The 16,267-nt window shown below is 47.3% G+C and overlaps 1 protein-coding gene and 1 long non-coding RNA gene across 5 annotated transcripts in view; one reads left to right on the top strand and one right to left on the bottom strand.

The window, feature by feature from the left end:
- MID2 (midline 2) overlaps positions 1 to 16,267 on the bottom strand; it is a 336,918-nt gene that overhangs the window by 189,284 nt on the left and 131,367 nt on the right. The gene's annotated exons all lie outside the window — the stretch shown is intronic.
- On the top strand, positions 891 to 5,751 carry LOC141993516 (uncharacterized). Its single transcript, XR_012640879.1, has 3 exons — positions 891 to 1,100; positions 3,843 to 3,909; positions 4,672 to 5,751. It is a non-coding gene; the product is annotated as an uncharacterized LOC141993516 (long non-coding RNA).

The following is a 16,267-nucleotide window of genomic DNA, read 5'->3' as shown; positions in this document are numbered from 1 at the left end:
CTCAGGTTTCTGGGCAGTAATCGGCTTGCTCTGTGACACGGTTAGGGGAATATGGAATTAACTGTGCGACTGTAAAGAACAGTTACAATCCAGTGATCCAGAGGGAATACAAGGGTGTTTCTACTGCTCTGCAAAGACAGGCTGTGGCTGATCATTAGCATGGAAGGTGGCACAAACTGCAGGTGAGAAGACTGGCCCCGTGATTAGGGCTCTAGTCCGGGAATAATTTCCTGCTCTGCCAGCGACACCCCACAATGCGACCTTGGGAAGGTGACCTTCGACATGTTCACCTCTGCAAACCCAGCCATTGGTTTTCCTGTGCCTCAGTCACCTGGGGATAACAGCACTTCTCTCCTTCCAGGAGCGTTGTGGGGACAGAGATGTCACACTGTGGGATGTTCAGATGCTATGTCAATGGGGATGAGGCAAGTGCGTTAGATAGAATGACAGACACGAGGCTGCTCAGGGACTGACAGACATAGGCAGGACCACATGGAAATGGGGGGACACCCTGAGCAGGTATCTCCTCAGTTCTCTGTTAACCCTCAGAGGAGTAAATGCAGATTGTCCCCCTGTGGCTTTCTTGCACTTCCTCCAGTCTCTCTCTAATGATCTCCCCCACAGCGAGTCCTTCCTAACAGACCTGTAGGATTCATACAAGGTTTATGCGGTTGGCAACATTCAGGGCACACCCAGAGTGTTGTGCTGGACTTGTGCACACACAGCTCCTTTCAAGGGCATCAACCTTGGAATCTCGCCAAGATGACATGTATTGTGGGAAGCCTCTCAGGACTGGGCTCAAGGCCCGAGAGCAAGGAATGCGGTAGATAGAAATTGGTAAATAAGAATGTTAAACAAAAGCCAGTGTATTCCTTTTATCTGTTGGAGAATGTAATGCGCGGGGGGAGAGAGAGAATAAAGGGGAAGGTGGAAAGCTGACAGGCAGAAGTCGGTTAGCAGACCAGCCTGCTTGCTTGCTAAAAGCTGTGTTCTGTCTTGTCATTGAACCGCCACAACTGGCGCCCAAATGTGGGGCCCTCAGCACTCACCTCGCCCAGCAAGGGTTTCAGACGCGTCACTCATCCGCTTCGTGGATCCCGGTGAGTATTTTTCGTTGTGGTAAGTATGGGAAGCTCCCTCTCTGCTTTGCAAGTGCAACACCGCAATGAGCTACAGTATTTGCTGCATAAGGCTCAGCATGACTGCCCCACTCGAGAACTCACTCTCCTGCTACAGGAGGTGAGTGCCCAATGCCCATGGTACCCTGAAGCTGGAACCCTTAAGCTAGCGGACTGGGAGCGGTTGGGCCAGACATTGCACGAAGAGCCTCAGGCGTCCGTGCAGGCTTTACATGCCTGGCACCTCTGCCGCGACGCGATACAGCGTGTCGCCTCGGACAGGCCCTCCCTCGCGAGGCTGGTGATCTCGCCACGCCCGTCCGCTCCTGCAGCCACCCCCCCTCCTACCGATGCAACACGGTGTGTCACCTCAGAAAGACCCTCTCCCGCGCCAACAGAGGGGCTGCCGATCCCGCCACCCCCGTCCGCTCCTGCAACCATCCCTCCCCCTGCTTCGCCCCCAGTGCCTCTATTACCACTGCCTCCCTGGCCTTCTCCACCGGAGCCAGTGTGTGATCGCCCTCCGCTCGTGGGGCTCCATGCTCCGGGGCCCCCCGGGGGGTCGTCTGCATCTGCTCAAGGGCTTTTGCTGGTGCAACAAATGGTTCACGCAGCGAGGACTCGCTCAGATATTACAGCAGAGGAGCTGGCTGATCTGGTCTCAGTTTGTCCGCTGACCTGGCAGGATGATGGCCAGGGCAACCAGGTTGCAAACTGGGTCAGTTTGCCTTACTCGGTGATCAGAGAGGTAAAGAAAGCGATTTGCGAGTTCGGCCTGACTAGCACGTATGTGCGTGGTCTCATTGAAGGGCTAGGTACTGGGTACACCCTGATCCCTGAAGATTGGAAGGCGCTGTTGCGCATGATGCTGACGCCCAGTCAGTATGTTATTTGGCTTAGTGAGTATCGGCAGATGGCGGAACGCCAGGCCCAGGTTTATAGAGAGCAAGGTATCATTTATGAGCACTTGGCAGGGGAGGGCCAGTTTGCTACTGTTCAGCTGCAGTCTTAACTCCCTCAGGCCGTCTTCCCCATTATTTCCGCCTGCGCCCAGCATGCTTTCCGGAAGGTCCCGGATTCAGGCAAGCCTACCAAAAGCTTTGCCAGTATCCGTCAGGGTGCATCAGAGTCCTTTATGGATTTTACCAACAGACTGCAGGAGGCTATCCTCCGACAGGTGGATAACCCTGCGGCAGCTCAGGAGATCCTGCTAAAAATGGCGGTTGAAAATGCGAACGAGGATTGCCGCTGTGCTCTCCAGGCTGCACAAGCCTCTGGAATTCTAGAGCTGTCGGACATGCTGCGGGCGTGCCAAAACATCGGAACCCAAGCACATAAGGCTGGAGTTCTGGCCGCCGCCCTGCGGAAAACCGGGAAGGAGGGGAAGCGTTGTTACCGCTGTGGTAAGGAGGGTCACTTTCAGCGGGAGTGCCGCTCATCGACGGCGCCCGCCCGCCCCTCAAAGAAGTGCCCCAAGTGTCGGAAGGGCTATCACTGGGCTAATCAGTGTCGTAGCGGGTCGGGAAACCGCACGACGGGTCCCCCCCGAACCCAGGGCCAAACGGGGGTGTTTCCCACTCAGACAACTGTTCCTCTGCCTTACAATCCATAGATTCCATGAGGGCGGCGACTGCCGGAAGTGCAGGGCTTGATTTGATTATGCAGGAGGACGCTGATTTTCAGTTGCCAGGGGAGGTTTGTGCCATACCTACACAGGTGACGGGACCTCTCCCTGCCGGATTTGTGGGTCTGGTCCTCCCTCGCTCACACGCTGGGAAACAGGGTTTTTTTTTCATCCCAGGAGTCATTGACGCCGATTACACCGGCGTTATTAAGGTTCAGGTATGGACCCATCTTCCACAGTTGCTCCCGCGTGGACGGTCAATTGCACAATTGATTTTAGTCCCCTATCAGGTGCCAGCCGCCGAGGATCGAACCCAGGGTGGAGGCGGCTTTGGATCAACGTTGTCTCACTCGCTGTCTCACAGCACGTCCTCTCCACTTGTTGCTCTGACAATGTCGGTCCGCCCCTCACAACCTCAGTTAACACTTCTCTTAAATAATGTTCCTTTTACAGGGTTGGTGGACACTGGAGCTGACGTTACGGTGATTCGTGATCCGGAGTGGCCAGTCGGTTGGCCAACAGTTCCTTCTAAAGAGTTGTGGGGGATCGGGGGTAGCAAACCCGAGCGCCAAAGTTTGTCTTGGGTCACGGTCTCTAAACCAGGAGGCTGTGCCCTTGCTACAATCCGCCCTTTTGTACTCCCTGTCCACCTCAATATTTGGGGCCATGATTTACTTACAAAGCTGGACACCACCCTCGATATTAATATATAATGGCCCAAAATCCTCCCTCACCCACCTTGCCATCCGCATTACCATTGGTATGGCAATCCTTAGAGCCCGTATGGATTGACTAGTGGCCCCTCCCTCTAGAAAAGCTGAAAGCGCTTCATTCACTTGTACAACAATATTTGCATGCACAGCGCTTGGAGAGCTTTACTAGTCCTTGGAACTAGCTGCTGTTATTTTGGCCTTTCAACTTTTTGCTGATTGTCCCTTTAATTTGATTGTGGACACGCATTATGTTTATCAGGTAATTGATTATTTACCCCTTGCCCTCATTACCCCTCAAGTCGATGCGGACCTCCTTCGCCTGTTTCTGTCCTTACAGTATCTCATCACCACTCGTAATTCCCCTTATTTTGTTGCTCATATTTGCAGTCATACCCATCTGCCTGGGCTACTCATTGAAGGCAATGCGCGCGCCGATCACGCGTTACGTGGTCAGGTAAATTCCCTTTTTTCTGACCCCATTGAAAGCCATTCCTTTTTTCATCAGTCTGCCTCTGTCTTGGCCCGACAGTTTCATATTCCTGCTGATCATGCATGTTCCATTGTTGGTTCCTGCCCCCACTGTGCCGCTGCTGCCCCTACCTTTTCTTATGCCGTTAACCCCAGAGGTACCGCAGCGAATCAGCTGTGGCAAATGGATGTCACTCACGTGCCACAATTCTGCCCCTATTTGTTTTTACATGTTTCCATTGATACCTATTCGGGATTCCTTTGGGAGACCCCACAGCATGGGGAAGCCACTCCCAAAGTTATTCACCATTTGCTAGCCTGTTTTGCTGTTATGGGTCACCCGAGCCAGAAAAAAACGGATAATGCCCCAGCCTATTGCTCCACAGCACTTTTCACCTTTTGTGCCCAATGGGACGTCCGTCTCAAACACGGGATCCCTTATAATTCCACAGGCCAAGCTATTGTTGAACGTGCAAATCGCATGCTAAAAATCTTGCTCGACAAACAGTTAAAACAAGGGGAGCTGCGTCTCCGAATCTTAGGAGACATTCAGCAACAACTGCATATCCTTTTGTTTACTTTAAATAATTTAACGCTGAACGCAGATCAGCAGACCCCCGCGGATCGGCATTTTCACAAATGGAAAGACCGCGTATCTATTACCATCAGCTGCCCGATCCGCAGTGGCTGGGCCCAGTACCTCTAATCACTTGGGGTTGGGGATATGCTGCTGTGTTTCTCTCTGCAGGACCGTTGTGGGTTCCAGCCCGGTGTGTGCAACCGGCACTGAAACAGCATGGCGTGGCACCAGGGGCTGTCGAACCCCATACCGGAGTTTCAGCTGACCTTGGAGGAGAACGCGGTGCCTCCCAGGTCGACAACGACGGGACGGAAACGGAGGAGACGTAGCATCCCAAGCCAGCCCGTGACATGCGGAGCAGTAAAAGCATTGGTCGCCGTGGCTCAACGAAGACTGGCAGCAAACCAACAGCCAGAGACTCCTGAGACTTTGTTTGTGGCAATTTTCGCCCAAATTACTGCTAATTCTCTATTGATTGTATGCCTTTTGTGCTTGCTATTTCCTGCAGGGGTTGACTCGGGAGCGCTTTCTCCATTACGGGCCCGAATGACATATAACCTATGGGAAAGATTGGCTTCAATAGCAAATGTTACCCACTTTTGTTTATTTGATTTTGTAGCAGCTGAAGAATTGTTAGGTACATGCCTTATTCCAGTATGTCATCACCCTGAGGAAATTGGGAATGAGATGATGCTCGCCGCTTACTCGAACCTCTCTTCCCAGTACTCTAGCATGGCTAATCGGGGCCCGGCCAATCACACTTTACCTTCTTAAGCTTATTTTTTGCTGCTGCTGTGTACAATGTATTCCTTTTTGTTAAGGCTTTGTCGAGACCCGCCCTGGCAGGCTCCACGAGTTATGACCTTGTCTGTCCGGGAGTTAATTGGCTTGCAAATGCAAATTGATGGCTACCATGAGATGGCCGAGCACAAATAAACAAAAAAGGAGGGGATGTAGGATTCATACAAGGTTTATGTGGTTGGCAACATTCAGGGCACACCCAGAGTGTTGTGCTGGACTTGTGCACACACAGCTCCTTTCAAGGGCATCAACCTTGGAATCTCGCCAAGATGACATGTATTGTGGGAAGCCTCTCAGGACTGGGCTCAAGGCCCGAGAGCAAGGAATGCGGTAGATAGAAATTGGTAAATAAGAATGTTAAACAAAGCCAGTGTATTCCTTTTATCTGTTGGAGAATGTAATGCGCGGGGGGAGAGAGAGAATAAAGGGGAAGGTGGAAAGCTGACAGGCAGAAGTCGGTTAGCAGACCAGCCTGCTTGCTTGCTAAAAGCTGTGTTCTGTCTTGTCATTGAACCGCCACACAGACCAATGTCAAAACCCACCAGCCTGCATGGAGCCACCTTCAGCCCTGTAACAATTCCCCTCTGCTGCAATCCTGCTGCCTCTCCCTGGCTGAGGGAGCGGTCAGGAACCAGGAGAACAGAGAATTGACAGAGCAGAATCAGAGAAGGAGGGGGACCCATTGTCCAGCTTCCAAAAATCTCTCTTCACTTGGCAAAGTTCCCCTCAGAAACAGGCTACCCTTAAAGGTGTCCGACTAGAGCTGGCTGGAAAACAGGTTCTCCCCACACACACAGGAAATTTCCAGTTTTCCTACAAAAAAAATCAAAATCCAAAATATTTTGGTTCTGAAATGCCACCGCGGTGCTCCTGGGAGTTGTACCACAGGTTCCTCATGCTCCCATACAGGCTCGGTTTGCTGTCCAGATTACATCTCCCAGGATGCACCATGATCTCTCCCCTCTTGGTGGAGGGGGGTGGTGGGACATCATCGCAGTGACATGTGCATCATGGGAAGTCTGGCTGTTACATAGGGTTGCCAGGTGTCCAGTTTTCAACCGGAACACCTGGTCGAAAAGGGACACCCCCCCCCAGCCCGGTGCAAATGAGCGAGTGCGGGTGAGGGAGAGTAAGCAACAGAGGGAGGGGGGATGGAGTGAGCGGGGTGAGGCAAGGGTGTTCGGTTCTGTGCTATTAGAAAGTTGGTCTGTAGAGGAGAACGGGAGCACGAGGCACTTGAACTACAACTCTCATGAGGCTCTGCAGCAGCATTTCACTTTGGGGTTGGGTGTTCCACTTTTGGACAAAAAATAAAAAGAATTTCTCCATGGAAAGCAGACACATTTTGTGAAAAATTTTGTTTTGTCAAAAACCTGATTTTCCATCAAAACACAGTTGCGACGGGAAACTCTGCACCACTCTAATGTAGCAACCCCAAAGGGCAACAGACTCCTGAGGGTAAAACACTTCAGAAAGCCTGCCCTCGTGTGCCGGGATTCACAGGGCTGTGAGAACGGAAGCAGCTTCAGTCACTACATGCCACCTGCACACAGAGCAGCACGGATGCCTGCAGGCAGAATTCAGCGGTACATGAGGCATCACGATGTGCTGGGCATAACAGCCAGCATCTTCCCTCACTGCATTTGCTGCCAGCGCTGCAAACCCACAGACAAGCTGATCAAATCTCCAGGACGAACGCAGCACAGAGGGCCTGGAAATACACCCTGACCTAGTTAAAACACATGCCAACCTGAGGCAAAGCATGCTCTACAGGAGTGAAGGACTCCTCATACTTAATCCCAGCCTCTTCAGTGTCTCCTGGAGGAAACCACTTCCCCTCCCAGCACCTCACTTCTCGCTCTGTGGGAGAGGAACCCCACTCACCAACAGGTACCTAGCACGTGTGCAGTGAGGACTAGCTAGGCAGAGTTTGTGCCAGACTTTGAGAAGGTAAAGTGCTATTAATTATTGTTATTAATGGCAACATGCACAATGCATATTAAACCCAGGAGCGCCTGGAGCTGCAGTCCAGGACCTGTGCTGCATCCTTGTTAATTCTGTAATCCTTGCAGCTGTTGCCCAGAACTAGCGCTACACTGTCTATTATTCTGATGCCCAGACACTGCTTAGATCCACATCAGAACCTCTATCACCCTGACGATTTCAGGCCTACTGCCCAGACGCACCCTGTTACATACCGTGACTTCTCAAACTTTTTCAGCACCACCGTGTGGTCACCATTTCACATGGTCAATTAATGACTTGAAGGCAGACAAGCGATGCTAGGGCAGAATTCTCTTATGGCACAGAGCGCTATGCACTCTGAAATGGCCCTCTCTCTCATGGGTACGTGCTGAAATGGTCCCCCATATACAGTGAAGCCTGCCCTGTTCTCAGCCCCACAACTATGTCTTGGTGGAGCAAGATGATGTTGTAGTAGCCAGGCAAGGTACTAACAAACTTCAACAGGACTTTATTTTTTGAAGTGGAAACCCCTTTCCAAGCCGCTGCTGCACCCTCAGCAGCTCTCCCTCAGCCTCTTCAACTCCTCCCCCTTCCTTCCTATTTCCTGTCCTTTCAGACTCCCAACAGCCAGTGCTCCCAATTCTAATAATTACAAGCAACATCTAAACACCACATTCCCTCCTCTCTTAAGAAACTCTCCCAATTACAATAAACGTTGTTCTAACCACAGGAACAAATAGGAAACAAGGCACTATACTGTTGACAGAATTATTACACTAAAACACTGTAGATACTACATAACATAGTCTCTAGTCCAGACAGGTGGTCGTCTGGGTCTGACAGGCCGTCTCTCAAGCCCCAGTTCCAGTGCAATGTCTTGTTGTGTTGATACTACAGTGAAGTCATCCAATGCAGACTGTGCATTGGCATAATCTCCTCTTGGTGCATAGGCAGATGCAAGATAAGAAGCATTCCATACCCACCCATCAGAAAGTCGATAAGTGTAAGGTCCCTTCTTCTCTATGATTTTAAGAGGAGCTGTGAATTATTGGTCCCCTTTGTGTAAAATTCCAGGTTTTCGTATTCTAACGAAGGAACCACACTGAAACTTTGGTTCCTTAGCACCCTGCTGCTTGTCTGTGAAAGCCTTAGACTTTGCTTGGTTCTGTTCAACTGTTTTTCTTACATCATCCTCAGTTGGGGTCTCAGGTCGTGCCTTTAACAATCCAGCAATGTTCAGTTTAGTATTCATCTGTTTCCCATGCAGTAACTCTGCGGGTGATCTTTGCGTTGTGGCATGTCGTGTAGCCCGGTATGCTTGCAAGAAATCAGTAGTGAAGGGTATCCACAATCGCCCTTCCAGTTTAGTCATTTGCAAACTCTCTTTCAAACTTCTGTTAAACTGTTCGATTTCCCCATTGGCTTGAGGGTAGTATAGGGATGATCTTCTGTGTAAAATGTTCCTCTGTGCCAGAAAAGTTTCAAATTCCAGGGAAGTAAATTGACTACCATTATCTGAAACCAGTTCTTTGGGGTTACCTTCCCTGCTAAAAACTGAAGAGAGGAACTTAATTATTGTAGCAGAAGAGATTTGCAATGTAAACGCTACCTCAGGCCATTTACTGAAATAGTCTATTCAGATGATGGCATAACAGCAGTCAATTGGAGCAGTATCAAAGGGTCCTACAATGTCAACCACCACTTTTTCCCATGCAGATTCAGGAAGAGGAACAGGCTGTAATGGAGGGGTACGTGTCACAGCTGTCTTATCATGCATTTGGCAAGTGACACAGGATTTTAAGAGTGCTTCAGTTTGAGAGTCCATCCCTCGCCACCAATACAGATTCCTTAGCCATTGTTTGGTTCTGACAATTCCTTGATGAGTATCGTGTGCCAGGTGTATGAGTTTTGAGTGTAATTCTTCTGGCACAAGTCACCGCTGTGTACCTCGTAGCACACAGCCATCGAGCAAAGAAAGTTCATCCCAAACTCTAAAATAACGCAGCAAAACTGGGTCAAGGTTTTTAGGGTTACTGGGCCATCCCTTTGTCAGAAATTCCCATAGTTTTTGTTGAATTGGACACGCTGAGCAAGCAGTTTGAAATTGTTCTCTTGTAATTGCAGTAAGAGTGCTTGTAATAAGCACAACTACTACATCCTCATCCTCCGGTGGACCATCTGGTGAAGGCAACGGCAGGCAAGAAAGGTAATCAACCACCATATTTTGATTTCCAGGCTTATATTCCAGTTCATAACTGAAAGAGAGTAGTCTTGCAGACCATCGAGCAATACGGTATCCTGCTCTTCCCAGTCCTTTCGTGGTGAGCAATGTTGTCAAAGGGCTGTGGTCTGTGCGCAACTTGAGCGTGCGGCCCCACAGGTAAGTTCTCCGTTTTTCTGTAGCCCAGACACAAGCAAGTGCTTCTTTTTCGACTGTAGAATATTGTCTCTCAGCATTACTTAGTGTCCTTGAACCAAATGCAACAGTCCTCCCTGTGTTGTCCTCATGAAGTTGTGTGAGGACAGCTCCAAGTCCATAATCAGAAGCATCCGTTGTCCACACTAAGGTTGAACTTCCCCGTAGTAATTCTCGTAACGGTTCAATGACAGAAGCATAATTGGGAATGAATTTTGCATACCAGGAGGTAAGACCCAAGAAGGAACGTAAGGTTTGCAAATCTGTTGGAGGAGGAGCATTTGAAATTCCCAGGATATGAGCCAGATCAGGTTTTAGTCCAGCCTGTGAAATTGTATGCCCCAGAAAGGAGAGTTCAGTTTGTCTAAATTTGCATTTGGACCTATTGAGCTTGAGGCCTGCTTTGCTGATGCAGTTTAGTACAGACTGCAGGTTATTGTCATGCTCCTCCGAAGTATTTCCAAACACGATAATATCATCCAAATAGCACTGAACTCTATGTTGATTCTTCAAAATCAATGACATCATTTTTTGGAAGGCACTTGGGGCTGATGCGAGACCCTACGGAACACGTTTAAAATGGAATAGTCCCTCATGCGTAATAAATGCTGTGAGGTCTCTGCTATCTTCATGCTACATAATCTGGTGGTATGCGCTCTGCAAATCAAGAATAGAAAACATCTTTGCTCCATGGAGTTCTGCAAATACTTCTTCTGTGCGAGGAAGAGGATGGCTGTCAATCACAATAGCTTTATTTGGCTCCCTTAATTCCACAGAAAGGCGAATGGCTCCACCCTTCTTCTGAGTCACTGCTATAGGTGAAACCCATTCCGAGGAGTTAATCTCTTCACTAATGTCCTCTTGAACAAATTTTCTAAGTTCCTCTGAAACAGCTTCCCTGACTGAAAATGGTAAGCGCTGTAATTTCTGTCATACAGGCATCACATTAGTCCGCATTTTAACTTTATGCGGAAACCCATAAACACAGCCGAGTTTCTCCTCGACCTGGTGTTGGGTCCCAGCTGAAACAGGTGTGTTACCGCAAGAGTGCTTTGCTGAGGAAGATCAATTCGTCCATTAACTACCCTGAGATTTAAAACAGCCAATAAATCTCTGCCAAGGATAGGAGTGCCTTTGTGGACAATGTTGAACTCTGCAGTCACACAGCAATCACCAAAAGTAACTATTGCTGGCAGGCAGCCACATACTGGAATATGTAAAGTTTGGGTTCAGAAAGAGGCACATATTTAAAGTAATGCAAATAGATGGAATCAGGTAGTATAGATACTGCTGAGCCAGTGTCCAACATTAGCTGAATAGAGTGTGATTTGCCTGAGGGTATGGCGGAAATGTTTACCGTGCACTTTATTTGTTCTGGAATATGTGCAGTGTGATTTTGTCCACACTCAGCACAGTAACAACTGGTATTGTAACTGCATGAGCCTGTTGATTGAACTGGCTGCTGCGACATACTTTAGCAAAATGCCCAATCTTTTTGCAATGATTGCACTGAGCTACTTTTCCCGGACATCCTGTGTAGCTTGTAAGGTGTTGTGGGGATCCACAGTGAAAGCATGCTTTTACTGTATTTTGAATGTGCTGATTTGGTGGTTTTTCATTAGTTTTCCTCTTGTAATTGTTTGTCTGCAATGATAGTGAACTTTTCTGCAAAGGAGTCACAGCCTGGACTGTGCCTCCTGTATCTATGCTCATTATTTTAGCTTCAGCTGTAGCTGACTCAATCTGGGTAGCAAAAGTTATTGCTTTTTCTAGTGTAAGTTGTGGTTCTAGAAGTAAGCAGTCTCTTAGACGAAGCATGGTTGTTTTCTCAATGAGCTGGTCTAATCATCTCATCTGCCATATTCCCAAAGTCACAAGTTACAATCAGACTCCTCAGGGAAGAAACATATTGCATTATAGTCTCCCCTGGTTTCTGCTCATGCTGGCGAAATCTGTAGTGATTAGCTACTACATTCACTTTTGGTACAAAAAAGTTATTTAATGCAGTGAGTGCAGTCTCATATTTATCATCTGCAAGGAGAAAAGTGTAAAATATATGCTGCCCTTCTGCTCCAAGGCAGTGGATTAGCAAAGCACGCTTTCTTACTTCAGAAATCTCTGTATCACTGATTGCAAGCAGATAAGTCTCAAACATATGGCTCCAGGCAGTAAAAGCAATTGGAGGCTCACCTGGGCTTTGTAGAAAAGCTGCAGGTGGGTTCAGAGGCAGAAGATCCATCCTCATTGCCAAAATGTTGTAGTAGCCAGGCAAGGTACTAATAAACTTCAACAGGACTTTATTTTTTTAAAGTAGAAACCTCTTTCCAAGCTGCTGCTGCACCCTCAGTAGCTCTCCCTCAGCCTCTTCAACTCCTCCCCCCTCCTTCCTGTTTCCTGTCCTTTCAGACTCCCAACAGCCAGTGCTCCCAATTCTAATAATTATAAGCAACATCTAAATACCACAGATGTTTTCCTCTCGCTACAGATCTACACCCCTTTGCTGTGTGAAGCTATCATGCTGAAGAAAAAAAAAGAAAACACGCCCTGAATTTCCAAAAGTAGAGCAGCTTCTGGGTTAGGTTTTGGCTTAACGAGTATTTAATTGGGGAGTACACATGTGGTCACGGTATTCCCTATTTTTATCTTTAAAGGGAAAGACTCATAACATTTGGGATCCATTTTGCACTCAGAGAGAGAAGGGCATAAGTCAGACTCACAGCACACATGGGTGAACGTCTGCAGGATGAGAGGGCAGCAGAGCCACTACAAGGTTCTCCACATTTATTTTGGGAAGTCTATGTGAGCATCGTTACAAATAACTCAGGGTGTCTAATGTTCAGGTCCACAGACCCCATTTGACCCCGAGAAAGACATTTCCTCTCTCTTGGCCCCACCTTCGTCACCTGTACAATGGGCACAATGACACTTTCCTATGTCATAGGACTGTTTGTGAGCCCTCACTCACTGCTGTATGAGAGGCACTCACAGTACTAGACTTTGGAAGGAAAAATCAAATGCACAGCTACAAAATGGGGAGTGACTGGCTCGGTGGTAGTACTGTGGAAAAGGATCTGGGGGTTATAGTGGATCTCAAACTGAACAGGAGTCAACAACATGAGGCAGTTGTGAAAAAGGCTAATTTTCTGGGGTGTATTAACAGGAGTGTTGTAAATGAGACACAAGAGGTAATTGTTCTGCTCTGCTGAGCTCTGGTGAGTTCTCAGCCAGAGTACTTTAGACACCTTTAGGAATTAATGTGGATAAATTGGAAAGAGTCCTGAGGAAAGCAAGAAAAAAGAAAACCTGACCTATGAGGCAAGGTTAAACAAAACTGGGTATGTTTAGTCTTGAAGACCACGAAAGGGGGTGGGGGGGGGAGCTGTGTCGTGATACAGTAGAACCTCAGAGTTGCAAATACCATAGTTACAAACAGACCAGTCAACCACACACCCCATTTGGAACCGGAAGTATGCAATCAGGCAGTGGCACAGACAAATAAACCAAAATGCAAATACTGTACAGTACTGTGTTAAATGTAAACTACTAAAAAAATAAATAAAGGGAAAGCAGCATTTTTCTTCTATAAAGTAAATTTTCAAAGCTGTATTAAGCCAATGTTCAGTTGTAAACTTTTGAAAGAACAACCATAACGTTTTGTTCAGAGTTATGAACAGTTCAGAGTTATAAACAACCTCCATTCCTGAGGTGTTCATAACTCTGAGGTTCTACTGTAACAGTCTTAAAACCTGTTAAGAGCGCTTATAAACAAGTCTGTCCTCAATTGTTCTCCATGTCCACTGAAGGTAGGACAAGCAGCAATGGGTTTAAACTGCAGCAAGGGAGATTTAGGTTAGATATTAGGAAATATTGCTAACAGTTACAGTTTCTAACAATGGTTAAGCTCTGGAACAGGCTTCCAAGGGAGGTTGCAGAATCCCCATCACTGGAGGTATTTGGGAACAAGTTGGAAGATACCTGTCAGGGATGGTAGGGGTTTACACAGTCCTGCCTCAGTGCTGGGGGCTCGACTTCTCGAGGTCCCTTCCAGCCCAACATTGCTATGATCCTATTGTGAGCATTCAGGGCTGTACACATACCTAGACAGAGTGCAAACCTGGCTGTGGCTCTGTGGGCTCCATATGAGTGGTTCTGCCAACCACGGTTCATTTTTATTGCTACTCGACCTCTACGGCGCTTTTATTTCTTTATTTTTTTTTAATTCAACACAAGCCAGTCAAGGCTTCCTAGCCATTTCCCTTTAAAGCCAAAGGTGAGAAGGTCCAGGAGCACTACAGAAACATTGACTAGCATTAAACTGCAAGCTGTAAGCATCATAGCTAAGATATTACTGTACATTATATATGTACTGAGATAAATAATTCACATACTCAATATATGCCTTGTCTGTCACACGAAAATAAAAGATTTCAAAAATGGTTTAGAGTTTTTCAAACATTTTATTGGGAAGGTTGCTCGTATCCTATCTGTAATGCCAAGTGCCTGACTTGTCCTGGGTTCCAACAGTACAAGACTAAAAGGGTGCTAGAAAAGCTGATCAAATGACCAAGAATAAGATCATATAGCTTTTCTGTACTAAAAATAAGATCTTCAAAGCCCAGTACTGGGGCTTCACTTCCAGGACTAAACTAGTGCTGTGTCCCTCATGGGGAAGCTAGGAAGATTCTCTGGCTGTTGGAAAAAAGATCTAATTTCTAGCGCTACATGAGATATAGGGCTTTTAAACATGTCGCTAAGCTAGCACGAAAGCTTTCCCACCCTGGACCTCTATCAGTATAGAGATATAAACGAAGAGAAAAATACACAGAGCTATCTGCAAAATTATTACACACTGGGGTGAAATCCTGATCCTACTGAAGTCAACAGGAGTTGTGAGATGGACTTGATGGGGCCAGGACTTCAACCTGTATTTTTACACATACAGAATCTAGACACAGCAGACAACTAGTCCCATAGAGCAGCAAGAGACAACTTATTTGCCTGAAGTCTGTTTGAGCTGGATATTTTGTAGAAATTTTAAAGAACAATTTATCCATGTGAAAAGCATGCAAACTGTTACACTGCCAAAGTCGGGCACCCTTCTCCGGGAGCTGGACTCTATTAGTGCAGGTGCCTATTGCTCAAAGAACCTAGCAGGGAAAAATAGTCATTTGCAAAACCAATTTTTCCAAGGTACCAGAACGAGAGAGGAGACAGGACAGAGTATGAGTCACTTGTCTGTACGGCCAACTCCTCCTTTGCCGCTTTCTTCATCTCTCACTTTGGATACAAAGTCGGAAATTGGCCCAACCAGTTAGTTCCCTTGTGTGTTCTGCAAATCTTCTGTAGTGCAGTGATGGACTTTCCTGGTTTGCTAAAATCTGGTTCATTCTGGGGGTGTGGAAGGGCAGTGCAGGAGCCCAAACTAGCAGAGAAGGGAAAATGCAAAGTATTAGGGCAAAATCACTCTGTATTTTCAATTGTTTTGTTTGGAGGGATCTAAACTATGTGTTTTACACCCCGTTTCCCCCAGACACAAGCTGAAAATAAAGCGGGATACTAAAAAGGCCTCTCCTTTGAAACTGCTCTATTAAAACACGTTTGGTTGTCATGCCTGGGACACCGCTGAGCTCTGTTAGAAGGAAGGAGCTGGTTTTGTTGATAATTTATGACACAATTTATTCCAATGATGCGCTTGACTGCCACACCTCACTGGGGGCTCTCTGTTATCGGCAAACTGAAAGAGTGCCACTCCTGGATGAAGCTGCAGCGAAAGGATAAAATATGTAAAAAGGCCACTTTGTGGAAGGAAATACCAGGAAGGCAAACAGAAGGCAATGTCAGCATGTTCTTATGCACTACAATGGGAATGGGAGGTTCCAACTGCTTAATGGAAAGATTGACCCACATTAATTTTGAAAGGGAATGTTCGTCTTCAGAGGACTTTGGTTAGCGAGAGCCAGCTGGATTATCTAATCCACCTAGTGGTGCTCACGTTCTCTTCCTCCCTAGACGATATCGTGGCTTTAACAAGTTTTCCACAGGGCAGGATACACTTGTCCCACAAGAATCCCTCCACACACACATCGCCATTTCAAGGCTCCTGTTGCACTTATAAGAATGCAATGTACTGAGCTACTGCACTAGAGCCAAGCACTCTTCCCAGCACTGAGCCACCAGAACTCCCTGATCCTGTCTCTCAACAAAAATTTCTTCTCCACAGCAAACTTAATATAGACACAGACCAATTGCCAACATAGCAGGAGGACTCCATGGGCTGGGCAAAGCCGCTTCCATTTCTGCAATGAGTTTCATCCTTCACTGTCCTTTGTATGGGGCTGTTATTAACGGCAAAACTCAAATTTTAAAGGGTAGACCAACCACAGTTACAGTTTTTGTGCTGGCTAGACTAACGCTTTGTGACAGGGTCAGGCCAGATGGCTACAGGAGAGTGATAGAAGGCAGATATATTAGCCCCAGGTTGAGTAGGTCCCTTTTCCTTGGGTAAGGCAACAGGGAAGGTTCCAGAACAATCAGGATCTTTCTGGAAACAATTAAGACAGACGGGCTGATAAGAACACCTGC

Source organism: Natator depressus, chromosome 9, assembly GCF_965152275.1.
Source record: "Natator depressus isolate rNatDep1 chromosome 9, rNatDep2.hap1, whole genome shotgun sequence".
Classification (NCBI taxonomy): Eukaryota; Metazoa; Chordata; order Testudines; family Cheloniidae; genus Natator; species Natator depressus.
The sequence above is the reverse complement of the archived record's forward strand: the minus strand, read 5'-3'. Positions and strand labels throughout refer to the sequence as shown.